Source organism: Tupaia chinensis, unplaced genomic scaffold, assembly GCF_000334495.1.
Source record: "Tupaia chinensis unplaced genomic scaffold, TupChi_1.0 Scaffold000393_1, whole genome shotgun sequence".
NCBI lineage: Eukaryota > Metazoa > Chordata > Mammalia > Scandentia > Tupaiidae > Tupaia > Tupaia belangeri.
Genome location: NW_006159895.1, coordinates 409,468 through 425,351, shown reverse-complemented (window position 1 = coordinate 425,351; position 15,884 = coordinate 409,468). Strand labels below are relative to the sequence as shown.

Genomic DNA, 15,884 nt, shown 5'->3' with positions numbered 1-15,884 from the left:
CTCCGGACTTGAATGGCAGTCGACTACATGGGAGTCCAGCGACATAGCCATCACACCAACTGCTGGTCCCAGTTGACCTAAATTTAATACATAGCAAATTTACCTGTTTACCTGGTTGGATATCTTCTTTCTTATCCATAAGCCAATAAGAAAACTTTATTTATAATTATTCAGATTTTTAATATAGTTATATACTCTGTGTAGGTAGACATTTTAAAATCTCTCTCTCTATTTCTTTAATTTCCAGAAGGCATATGTACACACCAGAGATAGAGAGAGAGACGGGGGGTGGTGAGGGAGAAAACATCTCTCCAAAGATGCGTGGTCATGCCACAATCCTTTCTTCTCCATTTCTCTATCCTGTCAGTATTTTGGACACTCATGCACACACACCCATGTGTTTTTCATTCCTCTTGGGTTCAGGACTTGAATCACAGTTAGCCATGTGAGATCCAGCTTTTCCTAGCTAAGACACAGGGTCTATAGCAATTTTATTATTATTATTATTATTATTATTATTATTAATGTTATTATTTTGAGACAGATAATTTGCACAGTTCACTTAAATACAGAGTCACACAGAAATGGTTTTCTACATCTAAAATGTCTGTGACTTTAGGAAAATTACTCGTTTTCTCGAAGCTTCAGTTTTAACATAGATAAATTGAGCAATAGAGCCAGTATTCCTCTTCTAGAGTCATTGTTGAGACTAAAAGGAGTATACCTACACAATTTTGTATATTAGACCTAAAATCTAGTATATTATTCTTAGTAAGATTAGTAGTCACTGAAATTGTCATTCTGTGCAATGGCTTGCCAGTTACAGCACAGAAAGATGTAGGAATATTTGAGAGTAAAATCTAGTTCTCTGTCGTGTGAAGTTCATCCTCATGGATATTTTTTCTTTGTTTCTCACACAGATTCATAGGAAACACACAATCATGTACTGAAGATCTACAAGTGGTCGCAGAAAAAGGGATTTCCTTAATACTAGAAATGACTTTCTACTCTAAGTGGTAATTGTGTTTCTCCACTGTAAGAATGAAAGCAGCTTTCGTCTCCGTTTTGCCATGCATAATGTTTCCTTTTTATCTAGGAAGTTCACACTAGCATGCATTGTTATCGCCTTAACTCTCTGATGCTTCTAACACCTGTCTCACGAGGATGTTCAGGTCCCCGTTTAGGGAACTAAAAACAAAGCAGCTCATCAGCTAATGATCAGACAAAGAAATGGACAAGTGCTTGAAGATGAATCCGGGAATCGGTGCAAAATACTGCTGCTCACAGGGAACAAAGAGAGATTTTGAAGGTGTAAGGAGTTGAAGTGAAGTAACAAAGGTAGATACTACATGAGATGTGAAAAGGAAGAATGATAATGACTAAGTTTCAAGAAAAGAAAAAAAGAAGAAAAGGATGAAGGAAAAAAAACCTTAAAAATAAATCAAAGAAGCAGACATTACAGTGAAGCAAAGAAACAGATTCCTTTGAAGAAGACATTAATGAAAATTTGGGGCTCTCACTGCATTGGTAATGCTTTGGGTTCTGGGCTTTTCTTTTTCTTCTATTTTTATACTAGTAATTATGCTTTGATTTTATTTCTTCAAATCTCAGCTGGACCAGATGCATTCAGCAGTGACCACATATATGGCAATATGCAATGAAAAAGCATGGCTAAATAGACTCTAAGAATAGTACATTCTCAGGATCAGTGTAGATAAAAAGAGAAGGTTTTTTATTTATTTTTTAAAGAGATTTTTAGCTATAAATTGTGTGCACTTGCCAGAGACACAGAGAGAGACAGAGAGCTAGAAATCATCCCCCAGGGGGATGACTACATGGGAGTCCAGCAACATAGCCATTACGCTAACTGCTGGTCCAGTTTTTTTTTTGTTTTTAAAGAGAGATTTGTTGTTATAAGGCACATGTGCTTGCCACAGAGTTAAAGAGAGACAGAGTTAGAAAGCAAGAAATCAACCCCCAGGGGGATGACCATGCCACAATCCCTTCTCCTCCATTTTCCTCTTGGGATCTTGGGCACACACTCATACTTGCCTGGTGTGAGTTTCAAGCTGCTGGGTCTGGAACTCAAACCATGGTCAACAATGTAGGAGTCCAGTGATATAACTATTATGCCATCTGCTGGCCCCTTAAAAGTGTTTGGACACCATGACCCACCCCCAGCCCTGGATCATCAATGTGAGTGTACTTGGCATTCACAGGGAAGTCTCCAGATGCAAACCTGGGACCTTCGCATTTGAGCCAGCCTTGCAGATCATTGCATTTGACTGCCACCACCTGACCCCTTGATGTCTCTTTTGCATAATGATTTTAAAGACTTTAGTTTTTCTTATTGGTTTACTATGTAGTAGAAAAGCAATATTTTTTATTCCTAAACCAGTGTGGATTCTAAATAAATATTGAATAAACAAAGAATGACAAATATTACAAAAAAGGCATAACAATCTGAAATGTCTTCAAGGTCTCATCAAATTTGCTCAACATGATTTTTAATCAGTAAAATGATTTGCTTCATAAAAATAAAATTTGTTTCAAATGGCTGTGTTCTTCTGGAAAATGAAACAGTCAAAAGAAATGAAAGAAGGAATATTTAATAGTTGGAGTAAAATGATCGGTTAGGTCTACTTGTCTCCGTGTCTCTGTGTGCTTGGTTGTTACATCGAGCAAGTGCTGCTCCAGTGACAGGTGTTAATGTCACTGACAGGTGTTAGTGTCACTGAAGTACTATCTTTCTTTCTTTTCATGTTTTTTAGGGTTTTTTCTTTTGTTTTGCTATAGGGTGTGTATGCTTTTCAGACAATGAGAGACAGAGAGCAGAGAGACAGAAAATGAGAAATTACCCTTGGGGAGATGGCCACACTGTAATCCCTTCTCCTCTTGGGATTTTGGGTACACATACCTGACATGAGTTTCAGGCTGCCGGGTCTGGGACTCAAACCACGGTTCAACTACATGGGAGTCCAGCACCACAACCACTATGCCACCTGCTGGCCTACGAAGTACCATCTTTCTGATATTCTCTATAGATACAAGTGATCTCTAAGTGAGTAATCAGAACAAAATTAGATTTTTCAGACTTCTGAAGAAGTTTTGTCATACTCCACATACTTTCATGTGCCACCATCACAGAAATTTCAGTGAAATACTTAAAATAAATGATCATGCAAATGTTAGTTCCTAGGAGAGAAGAACTTCCTAAGAAGCCACCTGAAGAAGGGACCAGCAGTTAGTGTAATGACTATGTCGCTGGACTCCCACGTAGTTGACTGCGGTTCAAGTCCCAGATGCAGCAGCTTAAACTCATGCTGGGTGCCTGTGTGTGCATGTCCAAGCTCCGAGAGGAGAATGGAGGAGAAGGGATTGTGGCATGGCCATCCCCTCTGGGGGGTGATTTCTCGCTTTCTGTCTCTCTGTCTCTCTCTGTCTTTCTGGCGAGCACAGGCGCCCTATAGCGAAAACCTCTCCAAAAAAAAAAAAAAAAAAAGAAGCCACCTGAATTTATTAGTCAAGGTGGGGAATGGAAAGATGGGCAAAGATGCAGGAAAGACTAAAAACTTTCACTTCTTTCTTGTATGACTTAAAGCACTCTTGGACATTCAATCTAATTCCAACTATTTATATTCTCAAAAAATTATCAATAAAGCAGTGTCAGATTATTTACTATGTGCCAGGCCTGGAACATTCTGTATACATTTTCTCATTTACTATAGATGACATTCCAATACTATTGACCCCATTTAGTACTGCAGAAAACTGGCACAAAGAGGTGACTAGTTTATGTAAGGTTATCCTGTAGTAAGTGGCAGAATGGGAATTCTAGCTTTAGATGTGTCTAACTCCCCCCATACATAGTTGTTTAAATTTGTTATGCAACTGGTCATTATGTGAACCCTAATCTTCCAAAACGCTTCTCTGTTTTTCTGTCTGGCAGCCATGCCAGGTGTTGTGGCTCACCTAAAGGTCTGTATGCTTTCTAAAGTTTAATTGTTATAATATTGGAAAACATAGCTTCCAAATATTTAATTCAAACTGCTTGCTTAGTATTCCCTAGAATTATTTTTATTGTTGGTTTTTATAAATCATTCAAAATAGAATGCGCCACCTAGTAGAGCCCCAAATCTTTACGCGACACGTGAAAACACAGAGCCAGAGGCCGTTTTCCCCATAGGACTATAGCTTCTTTGCCCTGAACTTTAGCCTACTAGTAATTATATAATTTTATGCTGTCAAAAGCCTCCATGCTTCCTTTCCTAATGTGCCAAGGTCACTTTCTCAATTATTTTCCTTTCTCAGTGGGTCATGATTTAGCAAGCGCTACTCATATCATATGCACCTGAAGTAATAGAAGACCCAAATCCCCACATGATCTAATTATATAGAAATTTGGCTAGCTATTATGCTAAATTTGTCCTTTGACCTGAAGGAAATATTTCTAAGATGTTTTGTTCACCGAGAACGATAAATGAGATGCATCAAAAGTTTTTCAACTAATTGAGAAATGCTTGAATGATCTTGCCTATTTGACTGTTACCTACTGGGATGCGTTTTACCGATGGTGTGAAAGAAGCTTTGGAATCTAATCAGTGAGGTGGAGCATTTTAAAGCAAGGGATTTAAGATTAAAGAATAGTATCACTGAAATGAGCTTCAAAAAAGAAAGAATACCTAAAACATGACCGAAGATTGAAGTAAAATGATATTTTTGAAGCAGCAAGGTAAGATTAATTTAAGTAGACCTTTTTCTTAAGGGAGATGCCATCTCTAGTCTGAAACTAGAAGTTAGACTATTTTATTACTTTGTCCAAGCATTTAAAAAATGCAGAGTGTAGATAGGTAATAAATGCACTTCTGCCTGGTGGTAGGAGAGGGGAAGGGCTTTGATTTCAAGAGGTATATGTGGGGAACCAGCAGTTAGAGTAATGGCTATGTCGCTGGACTCCCACGTAGTTGACCGTGGTTCGTGTCCCAGACCTGGTGGCTTAAAACTCACTCTAATGTCTCTCTCTGTCTGTCTGGCAAGCGCACGCGCCCTATAGCAAAAAATCTCTCTCAAAAAAAAAAAAAAAAAAGAGGTATATGTGATATGGGTTTGTAAGCCAGAACAATTCAACCATTTCCACAAAACCCACACTTAGCAAGGATTCATGCTCACTTCCTCCTGGGGCTCTGTGATTTCCAGAAGACCTAGGAGTTATAAGATAAAGAGCTTAAAAAATTACACAGGGCACTTTTTGTTTTTCGTATTCTATTTATTTTTATTCATGATAGAGAGTACATGTGCACATAAGAGAGAGAGAGAGAGAGAGAGAGATAATGACAAGCACCTTCAAAAGGATTTTTCTCTTCTTTCTCCTGGTGTTTCAGCTTGTTAGAATCGTGGAGGTTTTCAACTCTAGCAATCTGAGACAGTTCGGTATGCTACCACCTATGCCATCCAGGTCGGGCCTACACTGTGATCTTAAGAATAGCAGGGGCCTTTTATCACTGAATAGAGAGTCTTGGTCCATGGGAGGAAAAGTACCCCCAACCTTTGGCTAGCCATCTTTCAATGTCTGGCCATGATTATAACTTGGCCCTGGAGTTAAAGTAATAACTTAGTCTGAACACATTATTAAACTAGTAAAATCACTCCAAAAGTATGCTTTCCAGCAGTTCTTAATAACATTATTAAATGTAAAGCCACAGGTTATTTGATCTTATTTTTAGAAGTTTCCAGCATGTGATCATCAGAGAGAGAGAGACAGAGAGAAAGAAAGGGCAAGAGAAAGCATCTCAGTAGGGTGTGATCATATAATCCCTTCTCTTCATTTTTACATCCTGTTAGGATTTGTGGGGTGCATGCACATACACTTGGTAGGTTTTTCGAGTTTCTAGGGCCCAGGACCCAAACTGGAATTGGTCATGTGGGTTCCAGCGCTCTTGACCACGAGGCTATGGGGTCTGCCCTGATGTTATTTTATTTTTGTGTGTAAAGGGTAGCCTAAAATGGGCAGAGAGATGGGAAGAAAACACACCAGTCTTTTTAGTTATATTGATAGTATAACAGTCCAATAAAGAATGTTTGTACACAGAATAAGGATGCCTTAGAGCACTGAAATTAATAGCTAATTTCTATGTTACTTTATGTTCAAACCTTCTTTCAGTGTATCCTTTCAAAAAAGAGAACTGCTATCCCACCAAGTGTAGGATGGCACCAGGAAAAATGCTCTTACTGGCTAACGATACCTCACAGAATGGACCTAGGTCTTGTCCATCTGTTAGATGGCTGTGTTGTTGCGTGCACATGGAGTCTCTCGGTGACACCTGCAGTATTGCCAACTGAGAAGGCCTTTTGGGGAAACTGAATTGTGTGCTTGTGATTTGGAGGCATAGCAAATGTTAACTTTTCAAATGCAGAAGACTTAAGGAGCACCCAAGATGTCAGGGAGAAGGTGGAAGTTTTGTACCACCTGGGCAAGCTAAGTAAGAAGAATGTCCACAAATTACCCATAGATTATGGGTTCTTTAAAAGCAGGGAAATGGGAATCCCATTTCTAGGTCGACTATAGGTTTATGGACCAGATTGCTGATATACTCTATAGTCTTTAAGAGTAGAGATAAAAGCTAGGACCAGCAGTTGGCATAATGATTATGTCGCTGATCTCCCATGTGGTAGACCACAGTTCAAGTCCTGGACCTGGTGACTTAAATTCACACTGGGCACGTGTGTATACATGTCCAAGATCTGGAGAGGATAATGGAGAAGGGATTGTGGCTTGGCCATCCCTGTGGAGGGTGACTTCTCACTTTCTGTCTCTCTCTGTCTTTCTGGCAAGTGCATGTGGCCTATAGCATAAACCTCTTCAGAAAAAAAAAAGAGAGAGGGAAAAATGTTTTTGGAGCAGAAAGAGAGAAAAACTTATGGTTTGAATCTTTTTAGAAACAGACTTTAAAGTACAGATTATAATGAAGACCTCTTACTAGGGAGTGTTCTTCAGAGTAACGCCTATGAAAGAAAGAGGGGAAGGAAGCAGGATTGGATACATTAAACTGCAGACCCAGCAAAGTTCTCACTTCTGGAGCTGGAGCAGCTGATCAGAGTTGTCCTGAGGTGAGTTGAAGAGACTGAGATTGTATATCCCTATGCTAATCAGTCATTTGGAAAGTTACACCCGGAAAGAGGTGGGACATTGTGTAAGACATTTTCTTCCTGTATAAGTTAACTCCTAAGACAGCTGATTGCTGAGGACTGACTTCTGGCCTCTTCTGACCACTCGCAGCAGTTGGGGAGAATAAGTTGATTCTATACTGAGACCCAAAGGCACAATATAGTGTCTATCACAATAGCTCTGCCTCTTGGTAGTCATCAGAGTATGGAGGGGAGTAGAGACTCTGAGTCTGAAAGTCTTGTGAGGTACACCAACAGGCTAGAGGCTCAGGAAGTTGCAATTTAACTCCACAGGATGTCTGCTGGTAGAATTAATTTTTGCTCAAGGAGAATTAGTCTTTGTTTTTGCAAGTCTTTCAGCTGATTCAATGAGACTTACCCACATAATGGAAGATAATCTGCTGTACTTAAAGTCTACCAATTTAAATGTGAATGCCAGCAGGTGGTATGGTGGTTTAGGTACTGGACTCCCACATGAACAACACTGGTTCGAGCTTCAGACTAGGCAGCTTACTTTCTCTCTCTCTCTCTAGCAGCTAATAGCAAATTAAAATAATAATAATAAATACAATGAAGTAAATAATTCTTTAAAAATAATATCAATACCAGTGCCATTCATAAAAGACCTTCACAGAAACATTCAGAATAATGTTTGAACAAATATCTGGGCACCGTGACACAGCCAAATTGACACATAAAATGAATCATTACAAGTCTACCTATCACCAATTTAGAACTTTATACATCTCCTCAAATCATTCTTTTCTTAAGTTATTTTCTTTTTTTTAAAAAAGAATTATTTATTTATTTATTTCCATTTGTTATTGTTATTTTTTTTCTTTATTTTGATGAGAGAGAGAGAGAGAGAGTGAGAGAGAAAGGGAAAGTGAGAAAGCAAGCCACCAGGTCCAGGACTTGAACCATGGTTGGCCATGTGGAAATCCAGCGCCCTTATCTACCACACCACCTGCTGGCCCCAAGTTATTTTCTTCCTATATTTGTATGATTTACAAATAAGTAATTTTTGTCATAATGTTTTGAAATACATATACATTGTGAAATGATAGCCAGAATCAAGCTAATTATAGTCATTTACTTAAAACATTCTTGACGTCCAAATAAAGATAACAGCAAGGTCATATTTCTTCATAACATTTTACAATTATCTTGTGTACAACTGAACGACAAAAAAAACCCTTTAGGTGTTACTTATTCTTTTTAATATCCTCTAACTTAAATAATAGGATGCAAGTTAACAACACTCAAATATTATGATTTAAAGTCAATATATCTTATTTTCCATTATAAAGACACAGAGAGGAAAGAACAAAGGTACTTCCTTACTACACACATGTATACAGGTATACCTCGAAGAGATTTCAGGTTTGGCTCCATGCTACTTCAGTAAGTGAATATTGCAATAAAGTGAATTGCATGAAGTTTTTGGTTTCCCAGTGCATATAAAAGTTAGATTTATACTACACTGTAGTCTTTTAAGTATACAGTTGCATTATGTTTAAAAACAATGTACATATCTTAATTAAAAAGCAATGTATTGCTAAAAAGTGCTAACAATCATCTGAGCGTTCAGAGAGTGGTGACAGTGCTGCTGGTGAGTCTCGCTTGATGTCGATGGGTGCTGATTGATGAGGGTGAAGGTTACTGAATGGCAGGGTGGCTAGGGCGGCAGTGTTTTTAAAATGTGAACAATAGAGTATGCTGCATCAATTGATTCTTCCTTTTACAAAATATTTATCTGCGGCATGCAATGCTGTCTGGTAGCATATTACCCACAATAGAACTTTCAGAATTGGAGTCAACCCTCTCAAACCCTGAAGCTGCTTTACCAATGAAGTTTATGTAAAATTGTAACTACTTTGCTGTCATTTCAACATGTTTACAATATCTTTAGCAGGAGTAGATGTCACTTCAAAAAAAAAATCTTTACTTCTCCTTATGAAGCAGCTCCTCATTCATTTCATTCACATTTCATCTTGAGATTGCAGCAATTCAGTCACATCTTCAGGTCTCTTTCTAGTCCTCATTTTCTCTTTTTTTTTTTAAATCACATTTACCACATTTGCAGTTACTTCATCCACAGAAGTCTTGAACTCTTTAAAGTTATCCGTGAGAGTTGGAATCAACTCCCAAACTCCTGTGAATGTTGATATTTTGACTCCCTCTCATGAATCATAAATGTTCTTAATGGGGTTAGTATGGTAAATTCCTTTTGGAAGATTTTCAATTTATTTTGCCCAGATTTGTTAAAGGAATCACTAAGGCAGTTCTAGCCATTTGAAATGTATTTCTGAAGTAATAAGACTTGAAAGTTAAAGTTTTTTTTTCTTAATTTTTTTTTCCTGTGGGCTTCCCAAGGGATATTGTGTGAGTGGATCTGGAAACATTAATCTCCCATGCACCTTCATCAGAGCTCTTAGGTGACTGGATATATTGTCAACAAGTAGTGATATTTTAATAAGAATTTTTTTTTCCCTGAGCAGCAATTTTTAGCAATGGGCTTAAAACATTCAGTAAACCATGCTATAAATAGATATGCTTTCATCTGGGCTTTGTTCTTCCAGAAGATTTAGCATAATATTTATTGAAAATTATTTAAATAATTTTTTGTTTATTGTTATTATTATTTTTTAAAATTCACTATAGGGCACATGTACTCACAAGAGAGAGAGAGAGTGGGGGAGAGATTGTGTGTGTGTGTGTGTGTGTGTGTGAGTGTGAGAGAGAGAGAGAGAGAGAGAGAGAGAAGAAGCAAGCTTCCAGGTCCAGGATTTGATCTGCAGCTGGCCATGTGAGAGTTCAGTGCTTTAACTTCCATGCCACCTGCTGGCTCCAGTTTTAGCATAATTCTTAAGGACTTTTGGATTTTGGGAATGATAAATGAGCATTAGCTTCAACTTCAAGTCGTTAGCTGCAAAAACTCCTAACAAGAAGTCATTCTATAGTTTGAATCTTTGAAGCCAGGCATTGACTTCTCATACCTAGCTACAGAAGTCCCAGATAACATCTTATTCCAATGTAGGGTTCTTTGAACTACATTAAAAATCTGTAGTTTAGTGTAATCTTCCTCAGTTCTCTTAATCGGATCTTCTGGATAACTTGATGTAGTTTCTGCATCAGTACTTGCTCCTTCACCTTGCACCTTTGTAGAAGTTTATTTATTTCTTTCATTGAGAAAGATATAGAGAGAGCACCTCCAACAGTTAACAGTCAACCCCAGTTCAACCAGTTTGTGTGCCTGTATCATGGACATGTGAATGCATGCCTAGTGCGTACTGGGGGCCTTCACATGTGGATCCAGTTGTATGACCACCGCCCCACCATGAATCCAGAACCATTGACTGGATGTTGATCTGCCCGTGGCCTTGCACTTTTATGTTGAAACAGCTATTTTCCACAACCCATATGAATCACCTCCGCTAGCTTCAAACATTCCTTCTGCAAATTTCTCACTCTTTCAGCCTTTCTTCAATTGTACAATTGAAGAAAATTAGGGCCTTGATTTGGATTAGGCTTGGGTTTAAGAGAATGTTATGACTTGTTTGATTGTTTATCCAGACCACTAAAACTTCCCTCATATCAGAAATAAGACTTTCACTTCTTTTGATTTGTGCATTTACTGGAGTCGTACTTTTAATTTACTTTAAGAACTTTTCCTTCGCATTCACAATCTGGCTAACCATTTTGTTCAAGGGGCCTAGTTTGTTGGCCTATTTCATCGTTTGTATTTTTTCTTCTCTAAATGTAATTGCTTCTAGCTTTTGCTTTGAAGTGAAAGACATGCCTTAAGTCAGAGGATGTCAGTGATGCTCCTCTAATTGCCCAATAGGTACTGATTTTCTCTCTCCATGACAGATACTAAGCCATCACTGTGCACTGAATCTAGTATGAGGGCTTTAAAGGTCCATGTCCAGAGCTCCTAGGCAGAGCCTCAGACATGATTGGTACACATGCTGTCTACGCGCTGCATGCCCACTTGTCTAATGTCTCGTGTAGATACATATTGCACACCTCTAATATGTTGACACTAATCAACAAAGGTTCTCACAAGGACCTGCATAGCTCTTACACACAGGCATTAACAACATGTTCTTGTTAATCGCAGTACTGATTCGCATAGGCATGCCCGTGCACACATGTGTGCACAGACACACACACACAGAAATGTGTATTTTTTGTGTGCATGAGGTAGAAAGGAACTAATTTTGAGTGACCTTGAACTTCACTCAAGATCTGTGAGTACAGATCACGTTAAAAGCCAATATGGCACCATCTGCTGTGCGTCCCATGTGCTGGGAAGTGGGAATCCACCTGCAGTTGGGACCGGTTGACTGTGTGAATTTTTTTTTTTTTTTGGAGAGATTTTCACTATAGGGCGTGTGCACTCGCTGGACAGAGAGAGACATAGAGACAGAAAGTGAGAAATCACTCCTCCAGGGACGATGGCCACACCGCAATCTCTTCTCCTCCATTCTCTTCTCTGGATCTTGGGCACGCACACCCATGCGCCCAGCGTGAGTTTTAAGCCACCAGGTCTGGGATGCGAACCACAGTCAACTACGTGGGAGTCCAGCGACATAGCCAATACGCTAACTGCTGGTTCCCAACTGTGTGAATTTTCATAGAACTAGTTGTTGTGTTGTCAGCTAACATGTCCAGCTGAAACAAGCTGCCCAGAAACTTACCAGTTACAAATCCAATCAGCTCACATCAAAGAGTTTCTATAGCAGTATAATCACTTTAAACCCAATGTGGAGATTTTTTTTTAAATTATAGCTCAATAAACTCAGCAACGATCTGGCAGAACTGGTGACATTTATGGCACAGATTTCTCAGTGCTACCCAGAATGTGTAAGTAACTTTCCTCAAGAACTGAAAGATCTTCTCTCCTGGAAACATACTGTGTAGGATCCAGATCTTCAGTGACATTTTGTAAAGCTTTGATATTGCTGAAAATAATCTCATCAATTCGTCAAGTTTGCTGGAACTGTTCTTTGAACTTCTGCATTCCCATGATAAACCTCTTTGAAAGACTTTATGCACACATATTGTGACTAATAATGAGAATATAAATCTAAAACAGAAGAACAATAATGTGAACACAGTATTGTGGAATTTCCTGTACACCATGCTAGGAGTAGCAATGCAGCTGCAGCCAAGATATCTTTGGATGTGATGATTGAACTCTACAGAGTTCCACCTGGAAGGAAGCCAAAACCGTCCATCTTATCACAACTGCATGCTTCTCTAAGGTCACCAAAATATTAGTAGCTGTTGTTACACTCTTCCACAAGAAACATACAAATGAGAAGCAGAATCTGAGGAGGAAGGACCAACAGGAAAGACATCTATTAGTGGAATGTGCCACAGGGAAGAAAAGCTCCAAAGACAAGAAGTTGGAAAAGGCAATGAAAGTGCTCAAGAAACAAACCAACCAAGCAACCAAAAAATAGGAGCCAGCAGGTGGCATAATGGTTACATCGCTGGATTCCCACGTAGCTGACCTCGGTTTTAGTCCTGGGCTCAGCCACTTAAAACTCATGCCGGGTACTGTGTGTGCCTCCACAAAATCCTGAGAGCAGAATGGATCAGACAGGACTGTAGTGCGGCCAGCCCACCTGGGGGATGATTGTCCTCTTTCTGTCTCTCCAGCAAATGCATGTACCCTATAGCAAAAATCTCCCTAAAAATTTTAAAAAACAAAGACGTTTCACTTTTAAGCTCTTCACTTGATTAACAATTCCCAAGATTTTGCAGAAAAACTGCTAATAAAGCTTGAGAGCTCTGAGGAGATGTTCGGAGTGAGGATGCCGCTCATGAATCTCATCTCTAGGTTGGTGGGAATCTATGAACGTTTCTCCTTCACCTTCTATGTCTCTGTGCAGAGGTTTCTCATCACCTGGTAACCCTAAAGATCATTCAGTCACTGCTCATGATGGTGACCGAAAGGATTGTCACTGATAAGAACTCTGGGGAAGTCATGACAGTAAGCATTAATGTCATAAAAGAGGTAAGAATACTATGTCCTCTAACCATGGCTCAGGGACTTCTCCAAGAGCCGGCTCAGTATAAAACAATGATAAGAACGTTATCATGTCCGCTAGAAATTTGATTCAGATCTTCTGAATCCTGAACCCTCAGATGTGGCAGAAGAAATTTGGAGATAAGCCTACAGAAGCCTGCATAGAAGCAGGAGTTCAAGAATATGGAGAATTAGATGCCGAAGATTACATTCCAGGAGGAGAAGTTCTGGAAGGGGAGAAAGAAGAGAATGCTGAAAACAACGAAGATGGATGGGGAAATCTCAGTCTCGGTGAGGAGGAGGTGCTGATGGTGAATGGGCTGATGTGCACCGCTCTTTCGACAAACAACAGCAAGAAATTTCCAAGGAGCTGGGCAGCATGCTGTGGAGGAATGGAACGAAGCTGCAGCCATTAGTATGAGGTGAGTTTTAATGCAGCAAGGCTTCCAGAAAATTCAGTGGCCCAAATGAGGAAAGAACTTGATGCTGCCCCTGGGATGCCCACATGAGGAAATACTGAAATGGATAGTGATGATGAGTCCAGGGATGAGTTATTTTCTTTTTGGGACATTGAACACTTTCATGAAGAACCAAATTCTGGAGCCAGCAGGTGATGTGGAGGTTAGGGTGCTAAATTCCCACATAGTCAACCACAGTTCGAGTCCTGGACCCAGCAGCCAGAAACTCATATGAAGTGTGGTGCTCAAAATCCCAAGAGGAAAATGGAGGAGAAGGGATTGCAGTGTGGACATTCTCCTTGGGGGGCGATTTCTCATTTTCCCTCTTTTTTTATCCCTTCACCTCATGAGGGCATGCTCCCTATGGCAGAAACTTTGGGGGAAAAAAAAAAAGCCAGAGTCTGACAAGGAGACAACGCTAGCCACTGCAGAGGCTGGGAAGACAGACTGAAAGGATTTTTTTGAGGAAGAAAAACAAAAAGAATCCCTTCTTTACTTCTAAAGAATTAAAAAACAAAAGAACTTTTGGTGTTCCTTCTGAGAAAAACAGCCTGGCGCTATGAGATACACTTTTGAAAAAGAGAAAAATAATGAAGTAACTTGTAAGCCAGTTGTCCATTCCAAGGAGAATGCTAAATTTGTGTCATTGCTCTGAAAATTAGTAGTGAGGCCTTTTTTTTTTTTTTTTCATTTGTAAATCCAGAAGCACTGTATTGTGAAAAACACAGTAAACTTGGTAGCAATTTGGAAGAAAGAGAGCTATTTGCTAGTGCACGTAGCAAGAGGCAGAACTGTGAAGAAAGTTAAAAGAGATTATTTGGAAAGAATCTCCCACACTAGGAAAACATACCTCCTTACGAATTTGGCATACCCTTTATCATAAAATGTTTTATGCCACTGAATATAATTTACAAATATGATAGGGAATAGACTGACCATAGTAAGATCCAGACTGAAACCCAATCCAGAGGGGTTAAAGAGGTATATTTTCAGAAATTAAAAAAATTGTAAGTAATAAATGCTGTAATCAAAAGTATAATTTTAGCAGCCTGATGAAGTCGTAAGCCAGGAGAGAGAGAGAGAGAGAGAGAGAGAGAGAGAGAGAAACCTTACAAAAATGCTCAAAATAAGAAGCAAATAAAACTTTATCATAGTATATAATAATTATGTAAATAAAAATAGTCTTTATAAAGTAACTCATTTAATACTTTCTTTTTTTTTTAAGTCTATTTATTTTTTCTGAAAGAGATGAAAAGACACAAGAAGAGAAAAACAGAAACCGGCAGTGGGGTCTTTATGCCAGGATCCACTCCCAGTCACAGCTGGCATGTGTGTGTTCAGGGAAGTCCTGGAACATGAACCCAGGCAGGTTCCAGGACCTGAACCTTTCCCACGTGTGTACAGCTGCATTACAACCATCTAGCTTCTGATGTTTTCTTTATTTCTTTTGAAAAGTTTTTGCTATAGGGTGCGTACTCTTGCTAAAAAGACTGAGGGAGACAGAGATAGGAAGCAAGAAATCACCCCCCGGTGGGATGGCCACACTATAATCCCTTCTCCTCCATTCTCCTCTTGGGATCTTGGGCACGCACGCACACACGCCTGGCGTGAGTTTATGCCACTGGGTCTGGGACTCAAACTGCAGTCAACTCCTTGGGAGTCCAGTGACATAGCCATCATGCCAACTGCTAGTCCCAGCTTCTGACATTTTCTTTGAAGGACATTTTCTTGACTCAGGCTTTCATGTCTCATGCTTTCATTTCATTTCATTGTCTCTCAATAATCTCAGATCCAGTAAACTAATATTAAAATAATAAGGATACTAAACAAATATGAAATGCTATATCCTACAGGAAAAATTCCCTTCTTTTAGTTCCAATATTTATTATTTGTTTTGATTAAGAAAGTAGCTTTTCAAAGATATTGAGGACAATCTTTTATTTCCTAATTAATTTGAAAGGGTGAGTGAAATTTAATAAGAACCAAAATCTTTCCATTTGGGTTCTGGTGGAGGCCTAGAAGAATAGCCACAGTGTTTCCTTATTTTTAGTGAAAGAGTTGTAACTGCATGACAATGTCTTTTCCAATGTTCCTAGAATTGACAAACTGCATATTTAAAAAGTATCCTCTTACAGGACCAGAAGATGGTGTAGTGGTTAAGTTGTTAGACTCCCACGTAGTTAACCATGGTTTGAGTCCTGGACCCAATGGCTTAAAACTCA

General features: G+C 39.2%; 1 pseudogene; it reads left to right on the top strand.

The window, feature by feature from the left end:
* LOC102483260 (protein SDA1 homolog) overlaps positions 1–14,225 on the top strand; it is a 29,548-nt pseudogene extending 15,323 nt beyond the window's left edge.
* Positions 14,226–15,884: the final 1,659 nt, after the last annotated feature.